Consider the following 22276-nt stretch of genomic DNA (forward strand, 5'->3'; position numbering starts at 1 on the left):
CTCTAAACGCCTGAAACTTTGTTACCACGCTCATCGCAACCACTGTCCTCATCTTGCTCAGCCTCTTGATTGCCTTCTGCACTGTCGACCGCCAACGTCTCATTTCCTCATTGTCTCAGTTGGGCTTAATAATTTTGCTTTGGCTCTTATGCATTGCAGCTCTTTTTTTTTTTTTTTTTTTTTAGTTCTGGCATACTTTGTTAGCCTCTCACTCGCCACTCGTCGTCTACCCCAGCACGAGTATTGGCTATTGTGTTAGGTTTACATATTATCCTGACATTCCTTGTTTTAGAATGTTCTGTATGTACAGCCCTTATTCTATAATGCTCAAGTCAACAAATAAAGACTAACAGAAAAATGAACAAAAGCACTCAAGTAGCCTAAACCCTGAAAGGATTAATAAGACAGCATACACTAAACGGAAAGCAAATCTACATTTCGATTAGTTGTAGAGAAATTTTCAGAAAATCCTTCATTGAAGAGAAGTGGATTAGTAGATCTTTCTTATTATCAGCACCTACTTCACTTAGGCCCACCGTCAGGACCTGTAAGAGTGGTGCAGCAAAAGAAAGAGCATGTGATAAGAATTCTGTGGTCTGTTTGTTGGTTTGTATCAGAAGTCCTAGTTTGCTAAATAGAGCCATGTCTACATTGGGTTTAGGTGTCCTAGGGATAACATATTTATTGTAGCATTTTGTGTGTTATATTGAGCCTAGATAGAAGTAACCAGTACCCTCCACTTCAGACTTGTTGGTCAATTTCAGTTTATAGTAGAGCTATAATATGGAAGCTAATGAAGAGAACCCCACTCAGGCCCATCTCTCTTGCAAAGAATTGCTGTTGTGTAATTGTGTATTATGAGTCCTATTTCTGTTGTCCTATATTTGTAATCCTTAATCATTAATGCCTTGCAAGTGTTAAGACAAATCTTGAGGACCCAGCTATCATTAAGGCCTATACGTATCTGTTATACAGCAAAAGCTAGTTTGTATATAACATTTTATGCTACACTAATGGAGTCTGTATGCACTGAAAATAACACAAGTTACTATTACTGAATGTTAAACCATTCATTTTACCGACCTCCAAGGATGAAAGGTAAAGTTAGCATTGCAGGAGTGTAGACTCATGCCCTGCAGGGATTTAAACTTGTTCCCTCTCAGCAGAGCAAAGCCGATGTTTGTAGGAAAGTACCCTCTTTCTGGCATGGTTACCTCACCTTTTTCCTGTTGTCAGCATGTTTTGACTGTGTTCACTGGTCTCCTACTAACCAGGACCCCAGTGACTATACTCTCTCCCTTAAAATTTGGTTGCTTGCACCACACACCCCACATTTAGCATACTGGTGCCCTCTTGAAAGTCACTTGTATATGGTACCCAGTTACCCCATAGGCTGCAGCATGTATTATGCCACCAATGGGATACCCGTGCAAAGTTTATCAGCCATTGCAGCCTTCGTGAATGGGTGCATGCATCCTTTTCACCACAGGTCACTGCACCACGTCACTATAAGCACCCCTATGGTAGACCCTCCGAGTACAGGATGCAGGTACCTATGTGTGAGGGCACCCCTGCATGAGCAGAGGTGCACCCACGAACTCCAGCCCCATTTTCATGGACTTTGTGAGTGTAGGGACGCCATTTTATGTGTGTACTGGAAATAGGTCACTAATTATGTCCAGCTACATAATGGTAACTTCGAACCTAGGCATGTTTGGTATCAAACGTGTCGATCATACCCCAAATCTGTTGCCAGTATTGGAAGTATGATTCCATGCACTCTGGGGGCTCCTTAGAGGACCCCCAGTATTGCTTCTATCAGCTCAGACGGGTTTCTGCTCTCCTGCTGCTTTAACAGCTCAAGCCCAGGAAGGCAGAAGAAAGGATTTCCTTTGGGAGATGGGGTAACACCCTCTCCCTTTGAAAATAGCTGTTACACTGCTTGGGAGGGGTAGCCTCCCCAAGCCACTGGTATTCTTTGAAGGGCACATTTGGTGCCCTTCTTTCATAAACCAGTCTGCACTGGTTCAAGGACCTCTAGTCCCTGCTCTGGCGCGAAACTGGACAATGAAAAAGGATGTGACATCTCCCCTGTCCCAGGGGTAGTGCCCAGAGCTACTCCTGAGGATCCCTTGATTCTGCCATCTTGAATCCAAGGTGGGCAGAGGCCTCTGGGAGCATCTGAGTGGCCAGGTCAGGCAAGTGAAGTCAGAGCCCCCTCCCGATAGGTGGTCACCTGGCTAGGTAACCAGTCCCCTTTCCAGGGCTATTTAGGGTCTCCCTCTTGGGTAGGTCCTCAGATTCGGCTTGCAAGATTTCAGCAGGACTACTCTGCAACCTGTACTTCGACTTCTGGCCACCGGACCTGCAACTGGACCCTCCAGGAACTGACAATCTGCATCCACCACAAGGCCTCGGCTTGCAACATAATTTCCACTGCTCCTTCGAGCTTCTGCAACATTTCCATGGCTGTGCATCCTCTGTGGGCTGCAAGTCTTCAGTCTGCACGAGAAGGAAGAGGGAATCTTCCTTGGAGTGAAGGAGTCACTTCCCTGCATTTGCAGGCACCAACTGCACCAATGATCAGCTGTGTGGATCTCCTCTCATCCTGAGCTGTGTGGATCATGCATCACAGGTGGTAGTCTAGAGTGGTTCCCTTGGTCCTCTCTGCCAGCTGTTCAACTTTGGTGAAGGTAAGCTAAGTCCCTCAGAAGGGTGTGGGCCACAGCCCATTTGGAATTCTATTTGGGAACCCTGTTAGGGGTCCTCTTGCTCTTGTAAGAGAAGGCTGGGCGGAACCTCTCAAGCCTCCCAAGCAAGACATAGTGGATTATGTACTTGGCTTCCGATCAAGCATTGCTCAGTATATGAAAAAGACCACTAAAAATCTTCAGGCCAGCCAGGAGCTGCAAGAGGCTGTACTGACTGTATACCAGCCAGGACATAAAGTGTGGGTCCTGGAGCCTGTGGCTCCTAGGGCACTCCAAGACAAGTGGAGTGGTTTCCACACCATAGTGGAGAAAAAGGGTGAGGTTACCTACCTGGTAGACCTGAGCACTCCCAGAAGCCCCATCAGGGTGCTTCATGTGAACCGCCTAAAGCCCCATTATGACAGAACTGATATGACCCTGCTGATGAGGGACAGGAAAAAGAGTGACCCTCTCCCTGGCCTCTTCTCCCATACTGCAGCTGATGACTCAGTTGATGTGATAGTACTTGCTGACTGCCTCTCTTTGTCACAAAAAGAAGACTGCAGGAATCTCCTGGGATAGTTCTCAGAACTGTTGGCATTGACACCTGGTCAAACCAGTTCGTGTGAACACACCATTGGCACAGGGAACAGTTTACCAATAAAAAGTAACATTTACATGCAGCCTGACCATGTCAGAGACTGCATCAAATCTGAGGTTCAGAATATGCTAGATATGGGAGTCCAGTGGTTCTGGTCCCAAATCCTCACTCTCAAAATGGAAAAAGTTTTGTGTTGACTATAGAGGGCTCAACACTGTAAGAAAATAAAATGCTCATCCTATGCCTAGGGCAGATCATCTAACAGATACACTGGCATCTGCCAAGTATCTGAGCACTTTTGATTTAACTGCTGGCTATTGGCAGATTAAAATATCAAATTATGCTAAACCCAGAACAGCATTTTCTACCGTTGGAGGGTGCTTTCACTTTACAGTGATGCACTTTGGCCTGAAAAATGCACCTGCCACATTTCAGAGGCTGGTGAATACAGTCCTCCGAGGATTGGAAGCCTATAGTGCAACTTATCTTGATCATAAAGCTGTCTGAGGATCACCTGGTCCACCTGTGGAATGTTTTGGAGGCTCTGCAGAAAGCAGTCCTCACTATCAAGGCCTCTAAGTGCCAGATAAGGGAAGGGAGGGTTGTATATCTGGGCCACCTGGTAGGTGGGAGCCAGATTCAGCCACTGCAGGTGAAGATTCAAATCATATTGAATTGGACTTCTCCTACTACTCATACCCAGATGAGAGCCTTTTTAGGCCTCGCTGGGTACTACAGGAGGTTCATTAAGAACTATGGCTCCATTGTAGCCCCTCTTAATGATCTCACCTCAAAGAGTGTGCCCAAGAATGTTTTATGGACAGCTAGCTGTCAACACGCTTTTGAAGATCTCAAACAGGCCATGTGCTCCGCACCTATTTTAAGAAGCCCTGACTACTCCAAGCAATTTGTAGTTCAGACAGATGCTTCTGAGGTAGGGTTGGGGCAGTTTTGTCACAATTTAATACAGTGGGTCAGGACCGACCTGTAGCTTTTATAAGCAGAAGGTTGACTCCCAGGGAAAAGTGTTGGTCAGCCATAGAAAAGGAGGCCATTGCTGTGGTTTGGGTTTCGAAGAAGCTGAGGCCATACTTGTTTGGCACTCACTTCCTTGTTCAGACAGACACTAGCCCCTTCTATGGTTAAAACAGATGAAAGGTGAAAATCCTAAACTGTTGAGGTAGTCCATATCCCTACAGGGAATGGACTATACAGTGGAACATAGACCTGGGAGTAACCACTCCAATGCAGATGGACTCTCCAGATATTTCCACTTAGACAATGAAGTCTCATCTGGCCAAGGTTAGCCTTATTTTCCTTTGTTTGGGGGGTATGTTGGGGGAGGAAAGTACCCTCTTTCTGGCATGATTACCCTCACTTTTTGCCTGTTGTCACTATGTTTTGACTGTGTTCACTGGGATCCTGCTAACCAGGACCCCAGAGAATGTGCTCTCTCCCTTTATGTTTGGTTGCTTGGACCACACACACCCCACATTTGGCATACTGGTACCCCCCTTGTAAGTCCCTAGTATATGGTACCAAGGTACCTAGGGCATTGGGGTACCAGGGGTTCCCCATTGACTGCAGCATGTATTATGCCACCCATGGGGAGCCCATAAAAAGTGTATCTTCAGGACTGGCATTGCAACCTGCGTGAAATGTGCATGCACACTTTTCACTACAGGTCACTGCACCAGGTTAGTATAAGTCACCTCTATGGTAGGCCCTCCTAGCCCAGAGGGCAGGGTGGGGGTACATGTGTGTGAGGGCACCCCTGCATGAAAAGGGGTGCCCCCATTAACTCCAGCCCCATTTCCATGGACTTTGTGAGTGTGGGGATGTCGTTTTACGTGTCTACTCAACATAGGTCTTTACCTAGGTCCAGGTACATAATGGTAACTCCAAACCTAGGCATGTTTGGTATCAAACATGTCAGAATCATACCCCAATACTGTTGCCATTATTGGAAGTATGATTCCGTGCACTCTGGATGTTCCTTAGAGGACCCCAGCATTGCTCCTACCAGCTTTCTGGGTTTTCTGTGCAACCCAAGCTGTTGCCACCCCTCAGACAGGTTTCGGTCCTCCTGCTGCTTAATCACCTCAAGCCCAGGAAGGCAGAAAAAAGGATTTGCTATGGGCGAGGGGGATAACACCTTCTCCCTTTGGAAATAAGTGTTAAATTGCTTGGGAGGGGTAGCCTCCCCAAGCCACTGGTATGCTTTGAAGGGCACATTTGGTGCCCTCCTTGCATAAACCAGTCTGCACGGGTTCAGGGAAATCCAATCCTTGCGCTGGCACAAAATTGTACAGTGGAAAGGGGAGTGACCACTCCCCTGTCCATCACCACCCTAGGTGTGGTGCCCAGAGCTCCTACAGAGGGTCCCTTGATTCTGCCATCTTGAATCCAGGGTGGGCAGAGGCCTCTGGGAGCATCTGAGTAGCCAGGTCAGGCATGTGACGTCAGAGCCCCCTCCTGATATGTGGACCCCCAGCATTGGTCCTTCCAGCGTTCTGTGGTTTTCCTGGCAGCCCAAGCTGCTGCCTCCTCTCAGACGAATTCCTGACCTCCTGCTGCTTGAACAACTGAAGCCCAGGAAGGCAGAACAAAGCATTTCCTGGGGGGGGGGAGAAACACCTTCTCTCTTTGGAAATAAGTGTTACATGGCTTGGGAGGGGTAGGCTCCCCAAGCCACTGGTATTCTTTGAAGGGTACATTTGGTGCCCTCCTTGCATAAACCAGTCTGCACCAGTTCAGGGATCTCCAGTCTTTGCTCTGGCGCAAAACTGGACTATGGAAGGGGGAGTGACCACTCCCCTGCCCATCACCACCCCAGGGGTGGTGCCCAGAGCTCCTCTAGAGGGTCCCTTGATTCTTCCATCTTGAATCCAAGGTGGGCAGAGGCCTCTGGGAGCATCTGTGTGGCCAGGTCACTGACTGCAAGTGATGTCAGAACCCCTTCCTGATAGGTGGTCACCTGGCTAAGTGACCAATCACCCTTACACAGCTTTTTAGGGTCTACCTCTTGGACGGGTCCTCAGATTCAACTTGCAAGATCTCAACAGGACTCCTCTGCAACCTCTACTTCGACTTCTGGCCCCCGGAACGGCAACTGGACCCTTCAGGAACCGAGAATCAGGATCCACGATGAAGACCATGCTTGAAACATTGTTTCCATGGCTCCTTCCGGCTTCTGTAATATTTCCCTGGCTGTGTATCCTCTGAGGGCAGTAAGTCTTCAGTCTGCACAAGAAGGAAGAAGGAATCTCCTTTGGAGTTAGGGAGTCACTCCCCTGCATCTGCAGGCATTAACTGCAACGACGACCTCCTGCGTGAGTCTCTTCCCAGCCTGAGCTGTGTGGATCCTGCATCAAAGTGGTGGTCTGGAGTGGTCCCCTTGGACCTCTCTGCCAGCTGCGCCAGCTTTGGTGAAGGTAAGCCCTTGCCTTCACACGCAGGACAGTACCTCCATGCATCGGGTCTCTTGCAGCTACTGATGCTTGTTAGCATCGCGTACAAGTGATCTTGCGGCTCAGTGTAGCCCCAGCCCCAGCACTCTTCCCTGTGATGCACAGCCATCTGCGTGCTTCTCCTACGGCATGGGACCCTTTTTCAATTGTGCTGTGTGGGCTCCTGCAACTCCTGGGTTCTCTACCAGTCGGTCTCCTGTGAGGGCTGCCTTTTCTTCTGTGGATTCTGTCTTGCTGAGGGCCCTCTGGGACTCCCCAATACCCCCCCCCACCCCTCCGATAGGTTGAGTCGTCCTGGGCCTTGCTGGTCCCTAACAGCTCCACTTTTTGGCTATGCAACTCATGCCTTTGCCAAGGCTTGTTGGTGGCTTTTCCACGCCAAGGCCAGACTGCAATCTTCCATTCGCATGGGATGTTGACTGCATCCTCCAGGAACTCTTCACCGACTCCTGGGTTGCATTGCTGACCGTCTTCGTCCTACAGTTGACCAACTCCTGCAACCACAGAAGGGTTGGTAGTGGCCCCTGCCGCCACCGGACACCTTTGCGACTTCTGGACTTGGTCGCCTCCTTTTTCAGCTCTTCTTCTTCAGGAACTCATCACTGGTTTCTTGCAGTCTTTTCTGGGTGTTGCATTAGCCTTATTTTCAGTCATTTTAGAGGTTTGGGGAAAATCCTCTAACTTACTGCTTTCGTCCTGGTCTCTGTGGGGCACTGTGGTACTTTACCTTTGGGGATTTCTGCGCCACCCCGCTCCCTTCTACACCTGGGTGGGGATCCTGCATTCACATTCCATTTTTTTTTAATGTGGTTTGGGCTCTCCCTAGGGTCACTATTGGCTATTGCTGTTGCACTGTTTCCTATTGCTATTTAGGCCTGTTTCTGATTACTAGGGTACAAATGTAGTGTGTTTACTTACCTCCTATTGGAGGGTTTCCTATCTATTGCTTTTGTTGATTGTGTCACTAAAATAAAGTACCTATATTTTTGTAATACTGAGAGTTTTTTCTTTTATCTGTGTAAGTGCTGTGTGACTACAGTGGTATTGCGTGAGCTTTGCTTGTCTTCTAGATAAGCCTTGGCTGCTCATCCACAGCTACCTCTAGAGAGCCTGGCTTCTAGACCGCCTACACTACACTTATAGGGGAACCCTGGACCTGGTATAAGGTGTAAGTACCTTAAGTACCCGCCACACACCAGGCCAGCTCCCTACAATGTTAGTATTGAGATTTACATTTCTAAGACATTTAACTTCTTACCTTGATACACTGATACACTGTTTCAAATTGAGAACTCTGAGATTGCCATCCGAACAGATTCATAAATAAATGTAAAGGAGACCTTCTGGCGTTTGAATGTAACTGTCATGCCCAACTTATTCACCACCTCTACCGCATCTAGCTCATCTCAAACCTCAGTTTACTACTATCTCCAAACAACCCTACTAAATTCTCCCTCATTTTCTCACCTTTGACCCATCCAAAACCCCTTCTGCTACTATGATCTCCATAACGCCTTTCCACAGACTCTTCCCTCCTCCATCTCTCCTTTACTCCTCCCAGACCTCATCCTATTACTTCAAACTCACAATTAACTCTTCTGGGTTCTTCCCTCCTCTATCCCTTCATTACTGTAGTCAATCCAACAAACAAACTCACATATCCTCTGTTCAAATTAACTCATACTGTGCTCATATTTCCCTATACTAATCCTCCACTAATTACTCTTGGGTTGCAGAGTAGCGTGCTACTCACCGAAAAGCACTTCGATTCCTCGTCAGGGGTAGTAAGCGCTATATAAATACAATTACAATTACTTCAAATATAGGATTTACTCCAGTACTCAGGACAAATCATTGGTGCTAAACATTTGCATTTTATTTACGTGTAATAATTTTATGACAGCAGAACACTTCATTTACTAAGGAGAATAACTAACATGCCAGCATTTTGGGGGCTATGTCCACATATCATTACTGGAAAACAAAGACTAGCCATACTTTACCTAATTCATGCAATGTATGTCATATTCATGCTCTTTCTCTGTATTTTGGCAATAAGCTCCAATGCACAACTGTAGCGGCTACTGAACACTGGACCACCCACCAGTTTTCTTATTCTTCCAGGAGGCCGCCCCATGTCACAACTAGTCTGGAAAGATCATAGTGTTTCCCACGTACTCACTATCCTGGCATCACAGACTTTCAGTATTAAAGCCCTGATGCCCCCTCAATACTGTAGGAATTGCGACGCGCCACGCACTCCATTGGCCCAGCAGGCCTATTGGTGGCATTTCATTCCAATTTTGTCAGATTGAAAGCACAACCAGCATTTGCAAAGCCAATAGGTCTCACCTCTGAAAGGCCGAGGTCTTGGCTTTGCCAATGCTTATTATCATTTGCATCCAGCTGTGTGTGTCAAGACACGTGCACACACCGCTGGCAATGTTACAATGGGTTTTCCAGTGACAATCACCTATTACAAGTTAGCTGAGGTGCACTCATGGACCATGACGCACACATTGTGGCATGCTTTGTGAGGCGTGTGGACCCAGGCTTCATGCCGACCACTTTTAATTTACCATTCTAAGGTGGTCAAAGGTATTGCTAAAACAGTAAATAAATTTTTTTTAAACATTGAGATTCATGCTTGCGAGTGGCTCGGTAGCACTTTGCAACTGCCAAACCTGTGTTAAAAAAAAAAAAAAAATGTTGATTAAAAAAATCAATTTACAGTGAAAGCCGGCCGGCCCATGGAAAGCGGAGTGAAGGAGAAAGGGAGCAGATGAGGAAAAGAGCAAAAGAACAAGTGGAGAGTGGCGATGCTTGTGCCTTTATGGAGGGCTCACAGCAAAAAAACAAATTAATCATGTCAAGACAACAGTTGCAGGACACCACTTATCCTGTCGGAACACTGAGATAGAAATGTTCGTGGGCTGGACAAATACAGAAACAAGGGGAAATCTATCAAGTCCAGAGCAGACAATTGAGATAAGCAAAAAAATCATCCGATTGTGAGTAAGGGGAAACCCTAAGCCCACCCTAAATAAAGGAAATGGAAACAGTAGGTCTGCCAACAGACAGATAGCTGTCTGTACCCAAGATCTACAAACAGGTATACCCATAGTCAACCCATCCTCATCAATATATCACACCCACTCCAAAGTCATCTTCTGCATAATTAACACTCATACACTTCTTCTCGTCCACCTTCCTCCAACCTGAATAAAGGAGAAGGAAAAGGGGCAGGGTATGTATACCCTAGCCTTGGTCCAGAGGTCCCCCTTGGATCCTGCCAAGGCTAAAAAAGCATTTGTTTAATTAGAATTTTCAGAGAAATCTGTGGCTGGAGCTGCAGATCCACTGAAAATTTTAAAAAAGAATGCAGGTTAGGAACTTACTGTTTAATTATCCCCCATTTAAGCCAGGTCCCAAAGACGCACAGTGTATTTTGTTAGAAATGGAGTGGGGCTTATTAAAGCCATGGAGACCACCAGCTCCCCGGGGCTAAATTGTATGATATGCAGGGGTACGCGCAAACCCCCCTCTCCCCCTGGCCTGAGGACCCTCCCCCCAGGGAGGCGGCAACACAGCACATGCCGCGGGCCACGTGGACTGTACATTTACCATATTAAGTAGCACCTACTAATTAGCTAGTATTAAAAATAAAAAATAAACTCTTTAATCAACCAATTCATTTACTCTGACTTTTTGGAAGCTTCCTTTTGTAGTTTGTTTAGTTCAGCCATGATGATTTTTGTTCTTCATTCTCTTTGCTTTCATGACACGGACACACACAACAACACTCAGTGCTACCCCATGGCTGTTGTTGACCTTAGCTGAGGGGGGGGGGGTTACTGGCCTAAGAAAGTTGTAGTATCCTCTGACCTAATTGTGGAGTGTCTGTTAGGTAATGATTTGGAGACTTCAGCTTGGGCTGAAGTGGAGTTGGAAGTCCACGCAGCAATGCTAGGTATTCCTGGGCACATCTTTACTTTAACCAGTGCACAGGCCAAGAAACAGGGTGAGCAAGGAGCATTGGAGCCTGGAAAAATGGTTCAGGAAGCTCCCAAAAAGAAAGTCAGGAAAGGTAAGAAACTATCCCTATGTTCAGATTTCCAATGAGGATCCCACACCTGAAGGAGAGGAACCTCCTCCTTGGGAGAAACCTACACCAGAGGAGCTTAAGGCTGACCCAGCTGAGCTCTTAGGCGCAGGGGGATCCACCAGGGAAGAAGTTCTTCTAGAATAGAAGTCCTGTCCTACTCTAGAAAGTCTGAGGCAGCAAGCTGCAGCTCCAGAAGCAGGGGTTGGTTGTCAGTGGGACCCATTGGGTCTACTGGGACTATAACCTCCTTTATTCTAAGGTAAGGGACCCCAAACCTGGTGCCACCAGGAGGCTGGTCATTCCTCAGAAATGTAGGGAGTTTTTGTTGACCTGGGCATGACATTCCCCTTGCAGGCCATTTGGGGCAAAGTAAGATGTGGGACAGACTTGGCCCTCTTTCACTGGCCACTGGACACAAAGGAGTTGTTGCTCCTGTGTAACCTGTCAGGCCAGTGGCAAGACAGGTGGTACTCAAAAGGCCCCCCTAATTCCACTTCCAGTGGTTGGGGTAACCTTTGAGAGGGTATAAGTGGACATAGGTGATTCCCTGGATACTCCTACAGCCTCTGGGAACAGGCTTATACTGGTGGTGGTGGACCATGCCACCAGGTACCCAGAAGCAGTTCCCCTTAGGACCACTAAAGCTCCTGCAGTGCCAAGGCCCTCCTGGGAATTCTTTCCATGGTGGGTTTTCCTAAGGAGGTAGTATCAGACAGAGGTGCCAACTTCATGTCTGCATACCTTAAAACCATGTGGAAGGAGTGTGGTGTAACTTACAAATTCACTACCCCTCATCATCCACAAACAATTGGGCTAGTTGAGAGATTCAACAAAACCCTCAAAGGCATGATCATGGGACTCTCAGAAAAACTCATCATGGGATGTCCTATTGCCTTGCCTCCTCTTTGCCTACAGGGACGTTCCACAAAAGGGAGTGGGCTACAGCCCATTTGAGCTTTTGTTTGAACATCCTGTTTGGGGTCCACTTGTCCTTGTGAGGAAATACTGGTAACAACCTCTCAAATAGGACACAGATTATGTTCTAGGCCTAAGATCCAGAATGGCTGAGTACATGAAGAGGGCATGTAAAAACTTTGAGGCCAGCCAGGAACTGCAAAAACAGTGGCATGACCAAACTGCTGTGCTGACTGTTTACCAGCGAGGATGTAAGGTGTGGGGCCTGGAGCCTGTGGCTCCTAGGGCACTCCAAGACAAATGGAGTGGTCCTCACACTATTGTGGAGAAGAAAGGCGAGGTCACCTACTTGATTGACCTAGGCACTCCCAGAAGCTTGCACACAGTGCTTCTTGTGAATCGCCTCAAACATTACTATGACAGGGCTGATATCACTTTGCTGATGGCCACTGATGAAGGTCCGGCAGAAGAGAGTGACCCTCTCCCTGACCTCTTATCCCACAACCTATCTGGCAGTTCAGTAAAGGGTGTAGTTCTTGCAGACGGCTTCTCTGACCAACAGAAGGATGGCTATAGAATCTCCTTGGTCAGTTCTCTGAACTGTTTTCCTTGACCTCTGGTCAAACCACATGGTGTGTACACACCATTGACACAGGTGACAGTCTGCCTATAAAAAGTAAAATATATAGGCAGCCAGATCATGTCAGAGAATGCATCAAAGCAGAGGTGCAAAATATGCTTGACTTAGGAGTCATTGAGCCTTCAGACAGCCCTTGGGCTAGTCCTGTAGTCTTAGTACCCAAGCCTCACTCTCAAAATTGTAAAAAAAGAAATGAGGTTCTGTGTTGACTCTAGAGGCCCCAAATGAGGACATATGCTCATCCAATCCCTAGGGCAGATGAGCTGACCGATGCCATGGCTTCTGCTAAGTATCTAAGTACATTTGACTTGACTGCAGGATATTGGCAGATCAAGTTAGCTGATGATGCTAAACCAAAAGCATGATTGTCAACACCTAGTGATACCCTTTGGTTTGAAAAATGCACCTGCAACATTTCAGAGGTTGGTGAACAAAGTTCTCCAAGGCATGGAAATCGTTAGTGCAGCATATCCAGACGATATAGCTGTCTATAGCTCCACCAGGGAGGATCACCTGGTCCACCTTGGATATGTACTTGAGGCCCTGGAAAAGGCAGGCCTCACTATTAATGCATCAAAATGCCAGCTAGAGTAGGGTAAAGTGGTTTATTTAGACCATCTGATAGGTGGAGGTCAAATTCAACCACTCCAGGGCAAAAACGAAGCAAACATGGATTTAATTGCCCCTACCACTCAACCCCTATTCAGACCCTTCTTAGCTCTGACTGGGTGCTACAGGAGGTTCATTAAAGAGTATGGCTCCATTGTAGCTCCCTTAAATGACTTTGCATCCAAAAGGATGCCAAAGAAAGTCTTGTGGACAGCTAGCTGCCAGAAGGCCTCTGATGACCTGAAACAGGCCATGAGCTCCGCTTCTATTCTAAAAAGCTCTGATTACTCCAAACAATTCATTGTCCAAACAGATGCTTCTGAGGTAGGAATAGGGGCAATACTCTCACAACTAAATGAGGGCCAGGATCAACCTGTAGCTTTTAGAAGTAGAAGGTTGAGCCCCAGAGAAAAGTGTTAGTCAGCCATTGAGATGAATGCCTTTGCTGTGGTCTGAGCCTTGAAGAAGCTGAGGCCATTCTTGTTTGGCTCTCACTTCCTTGTTCAAACAGACCACAAGCCCCTCATATGGCTTAAGCAAAAAAGGTGAGAATCCCAAATTGTTGAGGTGGTCCATATCCTTACAGGGAATGGATTATACAGTGGAACAGAGACCTGGGAGTAACCACTCCAGTGCTGATGGACTCGCCAGATATTTCCACTTAGACAATAAAGACTCAACTGGGCAAGGTTAGTCTTATTGTCCTTCGTTTGGAGGGGGAGGTTTGTGGACAAAAGTACCTTCTTTTGGCATGGTTACCCCCAATTTTTGCCTGCAGGTAGTGTGCTTAGACTGTTTTCACTGGGATCCTGCTAACCAGGACCCCAGTGATTGTGCTCTCTCCTTCAAAATTTGGTTAACTTGGACCTTTGTGCACTCCACAATTTGCATACTGGTGTCCCCTTATACGTCCCTAGTATATGGTACTTAGGTACCCAGGGCATTGGGCCATTGCTGCCTGTGTGAAAACGTGCATACACCCTTTCACCACAGGTCACTACACCAGGCCACTGTTAGTCACCCCTGTGATAGACCCTTCCAGCCCAAAGGGCTGTGTGTGAGGGCATCCCTGCATTAGCAGAAGTGCCCCTACAAATACCAGTGCCAATGCACTGGACTTCGTAAGTGCTGGGAGTCCATTTTACCCATGTACTGGCCACAGTACTGGCCTGTGGTCCAGCTACATAATGGTAACCCCAAGCCTAGGTATGTTTGGTATCAAACATGTCAGAACCATACCTCAATACTAATGCAAGTATTGGTGGCATGATTCCATGTACTCTGGGGGCTCTTTAGAGGACCCCCAGTATTGCTCCTACCAGTCTTCCATGGTTTTGCAAGCAGCCTACACTGCTGCAGCCCCTCAGACATGTTTCTGTCCTCCTGCTACTTGACCAGCTCAAGCAGGGGAAGGCAGAATAAAAGGGTTTCCTGTGGGAGAGAGGATGCATCACCCTTTCCCTTGGAAATAGGTATTACAAGGCAGAGGAGGGTAGCTTCCCCACGCCACTGGCTTGCTATTGCACAAAACTGCACAAAGGAAAGGGGAGTGAGTACTCCCCTGTCCATCACCACCCCTGGGGTAGAGCGCAGAACTCCTCCAGGTGGCCATTTGATTCTGCCACCTTGGAAACAAGATATGCAGAGGCCCCTGGGAGCATCTAGTTGGTCAGGACAGATGACTGACGTCAGTGACCCCCTCTGATAGGTGGTCACCCTGCAGAATGACCAGGGCCCCTCTTAGGGCTATTTAGGGACTCCCTTGCAGTTGGGTCCCCAGATCCGGGGTGGAAGACTCCACAAGGACTCCTCTGCATCAACCTCCTCTGCTCCTGGCCACCGGAACCACTGCTGGACTCTTCAGGAACCAAACAAGTCTGCAACTCCCGAGGCAACCTCACCTTGCAACATTGTTTCATCGGCTCCTTCCAGCATTTGCAACATTTCCATGACTGTACATTCTCTGGGGTCGGCAAGACGTCAGCTTCACCAAAGAAGTCAGAAGGAATTTCTCTTGGAGTGAAAGAGTCACTCCTCTGAATCCACAGGCAGCTAAGGCAACAATGTCCGGCTGCTGGGATCTCCTCTCCTCTGGAACCGTGTGTAACACAGGCGAGTGGTCCTCTTGGTCCTCTCTGTCCTCTGTCCAACTTAGGAGACTGTGAGCCCTTGCCTCTCCTTACAGGACAGCACCCCTGTGCACAGCGTCTCTTGCAACAGCCAAGGATTGTTTACTCCTGCTCCAAGGGTTCTTCAGGCTTCAAGTAGCCTGGCCTCCAGCACTTCATCCTTGCAAGGACAGTGTCTCCTCTGCTGCTCCAGCGACATGGGACTCCTTTCCAGGCGTGCTGACTTGGCCTTGCTGTAACTTACTGTGCTTGCTGCCAGTGGGTTGCCTGTGAGGGCTGCAGCTGCTTCTGCTGGCTCTCCTGACTACTGCGGGTCAGCCTGGACTCCCCTCCAAGGGTCAAGTCTCCTGGACCTTGCTGGTCCTGTTCAGCACTGCAAATCCTCTTCTGCCGGATTTGCATTTTCCAAGGCTTGTTGGTGGTCTTCCTTACCACGACCATCTGTGACCCGGAGACTGATGTGGGACATCATCTGCACAACTGCAAGGACCTCTCTGCAGCTCCTGAGCTCCACAGCTGATCTTCATCTTCCCTCGTCGAGCCGGATCTTCATCCACAGAAGGATGGGCATTGGCTTCTTTCTGACTGAGACACGCCTGACTGGACTGGTATTATTTCCCCTTCTTTTGCAGGTCCTCTTCTTTAGGAATCCACTATTGGGTTGCTCTGGAATGGTCCTGGTCTTGCAATCTTACTTCTCCAAGCCCCCTGTCAGTCTTTGGGAAGACCAGGTAACTTACCTCTGCTCTCCTGTCGCTGGTGGTCATCTAGGTACTCGCCTCTTAGGGTCTCGAGTTTTCCTAGCTTCCTTCTAGCCACTGCACATCCTTGGGGGCAGGACCTCACTTCGCATTCCACTATTTTAGTATATGGTTTGCCCCCCCACCCAATAAGGCTCTACCTATTTTCTACTATTTTCTGGCAGTGCTTGTTGTTTCTATATGCTAATTCCTCACATTTACTGTGTGTATATATAGTGTATACTTGCCTCCAGTTGGGGACTGCCTATAGTAATCTAGTTCAGTGTGACTGTAATAAAGTATCTTTAGTTTTACAACACTGTGTAGTTCCTTTCTTCTGAGATAACTTACTGTATGACTAATGTGGTAATATAAGTGCTTTGCATGTCTCTTAGATAAGTCTTGGCTGCTCACCACAGCTACCACTAGAGAGCCCTGGCTTCCTAGACAATGCCTCACTACCTAATAAGGAGTTGCCTGGACCTGCTATAAGGTGCAAACACCACAGGTGTTCACCACACCAGACTTCCTACAGTGATAAAGGTCAAAATCTGTCATCTTGGCCTTCTTTCTGGCATCAAACTTCGTTGCCCATCTTGTTTGAGCCCATTTTTCATTTACATTTTCTTTTTTCCAAGCAAGTCTTAGTCTTCTGACAAGCTCTGTGGGGGAACTTGAGCACAAAGTCAGTAAGCTGCATGCACTTGAAGGGAATAGCTTGTCTTTTGACGCCACTTCAAAGACCATCCACCAGTGCACGGTTTTGTTCAATTACGTCAACAATTGGAACCATTGTCTCTGTATAAAGTTATGACTGTTTACATTTCTTTTAGTGGTTGCCCTCTCACTGGAAACACTTACTCATATTGCCACCAATAATCTAAAAGCCACCACAGCAAAAAACCTGCCGAAAACATATAAGACATCAAAAATTCTGGATCCCGAATAAAGCAAACACTACAAAAATAAACACTTTGGAACCTTAACGAGGCCAAATGTATATTTTATACAATAGGCACCAAAAAGCCAACTGTGCAAGGCTAATAAAATATTTAGTTTATCTTGGCCATAACCTTGATTTTCTTACTGTACCTAGGGTGGGTAGCTTCCCTTTTATTTTTTTGAATGTGACTGCAGGTGACCTTAGCTGTTTACTTTCTATGTGGAAATAACATGGTCTGCACTGATCCCCTAAACAACATGTAAAAATAATGAAGAAAATCAGACAAGCATGTTGCCATAAATTTAATCTAGTATTTCAATTGGTACTGCTACAATGGATCAAGTTAAAGAGTGTATTAATTAAACCATGAAAACAAGTGGGGAACCAGGGGATGGCTGCTGGCAATACTGCAGTTAGTAACTTGCAGCAGCGACCTTGTGTTAGGACTCAAACACTGCACAACGTATAATAGTTATAGCATAGTTTGTTAAAACCATGAAGCAGCAATACGTGCATCACTACAAAGTGGTCAACGAGCAGCATCATTTCCCACTGAAAAATAACCTAGTGTTCTTGACTTTCGTTCTCGCAACATTTACATCACATCCTTGGGTTCAGAGTCAACTATCAGTCCTTTAAAAGGTTTATTTCACTTGGGGGTGGTTAAATTAGCTGTCGACCCTACCACTGGCTAATGTACTCTAAAAGAGTATTGCAGCATTGCAAGTTGCACCCACTTTGGGTATTTCATTAAAATATTTTAATATTTGAATCATTTGATTGCAAAACTCATCAGAGACATGGGTTATATGCCCAAGGGCAGAATCTAAGCTACTCAAATACAGTGGCCAAGCTGTTGAATTTAAAACAGTGCATCATAATGATTAAGGACTGGGGTGAGGAAGATGTCAGTCGCCAACCTGGTGCAAAAGTATTAAACCATTACATGTTGAAGAGACATTTCAACCTAATTCACAGCACTTGTTTGTTTTAATGCACGCTCTGATCACAGTCTGCCAGCTGTGAAGTTAGTTTTTATTTTTGAAGGCGCCTGCATGTCCAAGGAGGCCAGCGCCCCGAATGCATGAGGCAGAATGGAGGTGTGGTTGTCCCTGTCGTTCAGCTAAGCTATACAGCTCGGCTTTCCCGCGAAGCAGACGATTTCACCACAAATGTTCCTGCAACCTCATTTTCCGTCCTAGGCACGACCATGTCCACTTATGGCCAGTAGAAAGTACTCAACTTGGGTAGGCATTCTGCACAAAATGCAGCACTATTCTTGGATAAATACGCAGGGCAGGATTCATTCTGGCACAATGCTCATTTCACAGAAATTAAACCTCAAAAGGAAGCGTTTACAGATATAAACAAAGCAGGTGCCCAAGTTGAAGCTCCTCTTCTGCATAGTACTGATCATCCAAATATTTTGTGGGGTTGCGTGGCTATAGGGGGGTTGGTCGCAAACGGCAGTGGTTGGGTTAACATATAGTAATTACACGGACGTTATAGTTAAGCTCACATTTTAAACATTCAAAACCATAGAAATTCAGCTGTTTTTGTTAGTTATTTCAAGTAACTAGAACATGTGCCTTAAGGTAACTATGACTCACACCCTCACCATGCACTGCTAATTACCCCACAAATTACAACAATCAGGACATCTTTGATAACATCATCCATAATATCCATATAATATCTAGAGTAAAATTATTGATGAGAAAACTGTGCATGACCAGGGCGCAAGTTATAGTTACCCTAGGGCCCAAGTTATAGTTACTTGAACTATAACAGCTGTATTTCTGTTGTTTTTTTTATGTTTAAAATGTGAGCCTAACTATAGCTTCTTTGTAACCTTTGTTTTTTTTTAAAGTAAAATATATATATATGTGTATGTATATTATTGTCTGTGTGTGTGTGAGAGAAACCTAGATGTGGTCCCACTAGGTAGTTATAGTTAGGACCTAATTTCTATAAAAAAAGCATTTTTTTATTTGCCTCTTTTTGGCTTCGGTTGATGAACCTTAACAAAAATTTCTAAAAAAGAAAAAATACATCACTCACTTCAGCTGCTGTTTGGAAAGTTTCAGGGTGATCCGTCAAGCAGGGGCCATGAAAAAGGGGGGGTTCCAAAATGCGTTTCATCCATGTTAATTTCCAGAGGAGTTTTGAACAGGAATAGAGACTGAACTGCTGGACGGAATTATACAAAATTTGGAAGAAAGCTAGCTCTTGGTCCAGAAAGAGCCCTTTTTATTTGGTGTAAATCCATTCAGTAGTTTTTGAAATCTTAAAGAAAAAACACATTTTTATACATAGGGATGTGAAGGTGCCGCAAACCCTCCGGATCTCATGCTGAGATCTGATTAGCTGCCAACACTTCAGCAAGGAAGTACTGGCAGCCATCTTGGGACTCTGCTTCAGCCAAATCTCAAAAAAAGATAAAAGATAAGAAAAGGGACCAGGGTATGGACACCCTTACCCCTTAGCTCTGGTGCTGGTGCCCCCTAGGGACTTCCCCAGGGCAAAAAAAGTACTTCTTAAAAAAACATTTGCTGCATATTCTTGACAGGGTGCAGTCTCCCGTGCTTGTTTTAATAAAGCCCCCGGGGTTGGGCAGGTCCCAAAGGCATGTTGGAAATAAAGGAGGGGGGCACACGGGGCCCCCTCTTAGGTCTTATGTATGCCCATGGACCGCCACGTCCCTGGGGCTTAATTTACCGATTGTGAGGGCCCCCTGCACCCCAGGGACCACCAGCTCCGGAGGCAAAATACATTATATAAGGGAGGGGGGTGTTTGTGGACCCCAGGGACCGCAACTTTCCAGGGCTGTTTAGATTATATGGAGGGGGCCACGGGGCCCCCGGCAGCCCCTGGGACTGCCACCTCCCTGGGGCAATTCTATTAAAATTAGGGGGGGAGGGGCATGCAGCCCTCCCGCAGTCCCGGAGCCCACCACCTCCCTGGGGCCGAATTGTAAGAATGGAGGAAGTCTGTTGCGGGCCCCAGGAACCACCACCTCCCCAGGGCAGTTTAACATTGGAGTGGGTACGCGTGTCTCCCCCCCCCCCCCCCCTTGAGGAGTCAACAATGGCCCTGGGGGCCAACACCGGCCTAGGGCCGGCTCCTGCTATGTCCCATGATGCCCACCACCCGGAACATAGCTGTTTGCTCTGACTTGGTTTGAGCTTTGACGGCTCCTGCCAAGTCAGAGAAAACACTGAGGTTCCAGCAAGCGAGAGCTGTCAAACAGCTCTCACTTGCTGGGAGTAGAGGTTTCCTCTGTTTCCCTGCCCACAGAGATGTGGGCAGGACAGAGAGCTGCATGTTTAGCAGCTCTGTGTCTGTGACAGCAATGCTGGTTGCCGCAGGTGGCGGGGAGCCGGCTGGGACCGTGGGGGCCCTCAGGCACCCCCCACGGTCTCACTGCACACTGGGGTGCGCTGGAGGGCCCCAGGACAGATGGCCGAGCCCTGGAGGATGGGGTCCTTGGGCCAAGATTAGTCCGGGGAGGGGGGCCACGCAGCCTCCCCTCCCCCCCAAAAGTTTTTAAGGCCGGGATGGAGTCCCCAGGGCCAAAAGTGGGCAGGGAAGGGGGGACATTTGAACCCCCTCCGCAAAAACCAAAAATAGATTGTAAGGCTGGTCCCTGGGGTATGGGGTCTCCGGGGCCGAAATCGGCCGGGGTAGCAGGGTGGCGAGTTATAGTTAGGTTCTGAATTTACTCGCACAAAACCAGAGAAATTCAGCAGTTATAGTTATTTGAAGTAAATATAACTTGCGGCCCAAAGTAACTATAACTTTTTTTCTTGATAATTTGGCTTTTAATGTTTCATTGATATTCTTATTGATGTTATAAAAGCGGTCATGAGTGCTGTAATATATGGGGTAATTAGCAGTGCATGGCGAGGGCGCAAGTTATAATCACCTGAGGCTGCGAGTTATTGTTACTTTGAAACAACTATAACTGCTGCTGACAATGTTAGGCTGATGGAACGGACTCAGTTTTGATTTTGCCCTCTGTGTCACACCAAATTTCCTTACACTGATCAACATTTGGTGTGCAATCTCTGCCTGTCTCTGGATCACAGAGAAGAAAACTGTGACGTTTGCCGGTCGTTTCGATCCAAAAAGACTCTTAGGGATCGAAGAGCGCGTCGAATGGAGATGGTGTCCAAGTCGTCAGAGCACACACCCAACATCTTCGGGGATCAATACGCACAAGAAAAAGTAGCACAGATTGGAACAGTTTCCATTGCAGACTCCGATTTGGATCAAGATTCCAATGTCGACAGCCAATCCATCCCACCGGCGCAGTAGTGAGTACACAAGCCCTGTCCCACTACCCAAAGACAAGTAAAAAGACTCCTGCATTGATCTTCGGTCCTTCACTGCCTTCGAGCCATGGTCGGACCTGAAAAATACATTTGGATGATGAACCCTCAGGTTCAGCACTGAAGCAAAAGACAAGTGCATTCGCCACCTAGCAAACAGCATACCACATCTGTTTTGGTATGGAGCCGAAAATCTGACTCTTCGACCTCTGAGCCCAAAAAATGTAACAGTGTTTTCGGAGCTGACATTTTTGGCTCGACTCAAGCATTCGGTATTCAGGCTTTCGGAGCTGAAAACTGTCAGTGGTAGATATGCTCCAGCTACTGAGAAGTCATCAGAGATACAGCCCATATTGGAGGTTATAGACGCTAAGCAGCGAAAGACCCATATACATAAGAACACAGGAAGGATCATAGCCTCTCTTCCCCCAACAATCAAAAGAAAATTAACTTTTCAAGAAACTTTAGATGCTGGGTCTCCACCTACTAAAATCTTTAAACAAAAGGAGAAGGCACCACAGCAGCCTTCACCACCACATTCTCCTTCCCCTCCTGCTTCTCCACCACCTGCTACTCCACCATCACCACCCACCACCTTCACCTACACAATTCTTTCAACAAGAATCCCCTGTTTCACCACATTGGGATGATTTATCCGATCCTCAGGAGGATGTAGATCCATGGTATATATATGACACAGATCCCATTCTTCCCAATTTATATCCAGCAAGGCCATCTCCTCCTGAAGGTACCACTGCTTACAATCAGGTTATAGCCAGGGCAGCTGCATATCATAATGTACAATTACATATCCATCCCATTGAGGATGATTTTTTATTTAACAACTTAACGTCTACTCATAAAGAGTTTCATTGCCTCCCTATGCTCCCAGGCATGCTTAAACATGACCAGTAAAATCAAGAGTCATGATAAACCTCCACCCTCTGATCCGGTTTATATTAGAGCACAACTACCACCGGACTCTATAGTGGTCAGTGTAGCAAGAAAGCAAGCCAGTCTACAGGGGATGCTCTACCTCCAGACAAAGAGTCGCAAATTTGATGCAACAGGTAAGAGTAGCAACTGAAGCTGCTAACCATTGG

General features: G+C 47.0%; 1 protein-coding gene across 2 annotated transcripts in view; it reads left to right on the forward strand.

Moving 5' to 3' along the window:
• ERCC3 (ERCC excision repair 3, TFIIH core complex helicase subunit) overlaps positions 1 to 22276 on the forward strand; it is a 733178-nt gene that overhangs the window by 462995 nt on the left and 247907 nt on the right. The gene's annotated exons all lie outside the window — the stretch shown is intronic.

The sequence above is a fragment of the Pleurodeles waltl genome, chromosome 1_2, assembly GCF_031143425.1.
Source record: "Pleurodeles waltl isolate 20211129_DDA chromosome 1_2, aPleWal1.hap1.20221129, whole genome shotgun sequence".
Classification (NCBI taxonomy): domain Eukaryota; kingdom Metazoa; phylum Chordata; class Amphibia; order Caudata; family Salamandridae; genus Pleurodeles; species Pleurodeles waltl.